The sequence below is a fragment of the Lissotriton vulgaris genome, chromosome 2_1, assembly GCF_964263255.1.
Source record: "Lissotriton vulgaris chromosome 2_1, aLisVul1.2, whole genome shotgun sequence".
Lineage (NCBI taxonomy): Eukaryota > Metazoa > Chordata > Amphibia > Caudata > Salamandridae > Lissotriton > Lissotriton vulgaris.
Window position 1 is genome coordinate 335,448,605 of NC_141687.1, and position 2,862 is coordinate 335,451,466.

A 2,862-nucleotide genomic window follows, 5' to 3' on the forward strand; every position below is an offset into this window, starting at 1 on the left:
CTAGAAGAGGAGTTTCGCAAAGATAGACAGCAAACAGATATGATGGTTGCCCATCGCCAAGTATATCTGTCATGCAAACCACTAGGTTAGATATCAAATAGCCTAATGTTGAATAGTAAAAACTAAGGGCACGAAGCACATCAAAAGAATTACCTTAGTTGAAAGGCGTGGTTGCAAGGTAGATAAGTAATCCGCCGCGTGGGTCAGGATCCTAAAAGGAGTAAATTGTCGGCAGTTACCCAACCATGACGGGGGTGCTTAGTCAGAGCAGATAAAGATGTTACAGAAAAAGGGGGGAACCCTACCTGAAGTCGGTATTTAAACCGCTGTCCCCGAAGGAAGTGTACTCAATATCTGTGGTTTCAAAGCTACCGCTTAGAGTAGTCCAGATCGGTTTCTAGAGGTATTAAAGTGACACGCTAGTGAATAGTCACATACACACAGTCAAGTAGTCAATATTAATGCTAAGGCAAAGTCACACTGCGCATACCTTAGAAAGGGAAATTGCGGCACTCTCACAGGAGTCTGGTGTGTTTGGTCCAAATATCGTAAAAGCCGTGGAGTAAGATCAGTGTCTGCAGTTACGAAACGATTGTGTCAATGACTTCGGTTCAATTCCTAAAAATGTTAAAGTGACAGACTTGTAAGTAGTCACGTAGTTGCAGCAAGATAATAATACTGCTGCAGAGTCACAGTGCGCATACCTGGAAGAGAGGGGGTCCGGGACTCTCACGGGGTCTGGTGTATGTAGTCCGGATGGGTAACAGCAGTGATGCGGGGTAAATATCAGCAGTTACGAAACGGCCGTATGGATTGCTTCGGCTCGATTTCTGAAAATATTAAAGTGACAGGCTTAAAATAAATACAGCCGAATAATGATATTCGTGCTGGGGCAGACTTGTAATGCGCATACCTGAAAAGGTGGAATTCCGAAACTTCCACGGAGGTCTGATGCATGAAGTCAAGATTCGTAAGAGTCGTGAGGTAACCGGGGGCGTAGTTTAACACTTCCTATATCAAAGTTCCGATCACGTGACCCCGCGTATATCGGAAAAAAGTGAGAAAAGACTCACAGTACCGCTAATCATGGATAACACTTGAAGAGATACTTACACAGCGAGATAAATCGCATTGGGGACATATTAATAAAAAGGAAAATATGTAGCCCAACGAACCTGGAAGTATTACAATATTTTCAGAGAATTAGTAACACTCGGGATGGCACAATAGTAATGCCATTGTGGACAGACTGAATATGACTAGCATAGAGGGCAAAAAAAAAAAACATTTTTATATGCTACACGCCCAAAGGAGGATAGTCAATATATCTATCCTTGTTAATAGTATTGATCACATCATATTTTAGTGAATGGGGGTTGGGTAAGAAAATACCATTACCAGTATCGGTAAACAGTGTTCATCACAATAAATGGAAAAAGAAAATCATGGCACCCACCAATCGGCGTACCTATCATACAAGATGGTAAAGGCCGAACAGTTTAGTTGTAAACTCCTCCTATAGTTCCGACGGGGAATTTGATCAGGCTGGACCCAGCCATTCCCATCCGGGACAAGATTATAGTTACCAACCACGTCAACAATCTTTTTAGGATCAGGGTAAGGGACAATAGCAACCCCCCAGGAACCGAGGCAACAACTGGTCCAGAGGATATCAACGGGGTCAACAGTCGAGCAACCAGAATTGGGAAGGAGGCTGAGGCAGACCACAGAAGCAGGTGCGCTTCCAGCCCGAACAGCACGGCGAGATATCTACCCGCCGCAATGTGTACCGTTGGTGACCCCTCCGTCCAACCCTGTAGGGAATATTTCTAACTACCAGCTAACTGATATGAACAACTCAGTGTCCTGTGTAAAGGCTTGTCCTATGTGCCAACTAATATTCCTGACAAATTTACTCTCAGGTCAGAACTTTTCAAGTGTTTCATGAAAGTCCGCCTAAGATATTTTTTTCGCAATAAGGCACCATCATTCCACTGCCAATCACAGACTGGCCTGAGAATCCCCTCTACCTTTGTTCCACCAGCTAGCACTATGTCACACAAGATCTTGGCATATGAAGCAGTGGTGTTACGTGATGTCAATCAAATCTTGGCGAAGCGTTGCTATCACACTTTTAACATCAGTAAAAGTGAAAAGATGGCCCTCCAATCCCTTGGCAAGAATCGTGAAATTATAATCAAACCAGCCGATAAAGGCGGTGCCATCGTGGTACAGGATGTTGCGAAGTACATAAAAGAAATCTACAAACAACTTGATGATGGTATTAGTTACAAAAAGCTCAAGACTGATCCATCTTTGGCCCTAGCCTCTGAGATCCTGAACTTGACTAGAACAGGACTCGATGAAGGTTTCCTCACCGAGCAAGAATTCAGTTATCTCAACCAGCAAACCCCGAGATTACCAACAAAATACACACTCCCGAAGATTCACAAAAATCTGGAAGAACCACCGGGCCAACCCATTGTGTCGGGATGTGTGGTCAATGCTTGAACCCTTGGGTCGTTATATTGACTTTTTTCTAAAACCCTTAGCAGAAGAAATTCCAACATATCTTCGTGACACGATGCACACCATAAACATCGTGGATGGTCTGCCTTTGATGCTGCAAAACAAATTTTGGTCACCTGTGACATTACCTCATTGTACACCAGTATCCCGCAGGAGGAAGCTTTGACAGTTATGACACGTTTTCGGGACCAGAGAACTGCTGCCACACCAGTACCCACTGAATTTATTGTATCACTCCTGAGGTTGGCCATGATGCACAATTTTTTTATATTTCAAGACCATTTTTATTTGCAAACCAAAGGCGTGGCGATGGGGGCTACATTTGCCCCTGAC

At 43.9% G+C, this 2,862-nt stretch overlaps 1 long non-coding RNA gene across 1 annotated transcript; it reads right to left on the reverse strand.

The window, feature by feature from the left end:
- Positions 1-317: 317 nt before the first annotated feature.
- Positions 318-989, reverse strand: LOC147730294 (uncharacterized). Its single transcript, XR_015308571.1, has 4 exons — positions 914-989; positions 705-830; positions 491-618; positions 318-397 (listed from the first exon to the last, which is right to left on the reverse strand). It is a non-coding gene; the product is annotated as an uncharacterized LOC147730294 (long non-coding RNA).
- Positions 990-2,862: the final 1,873 nt, after the last annotated feature.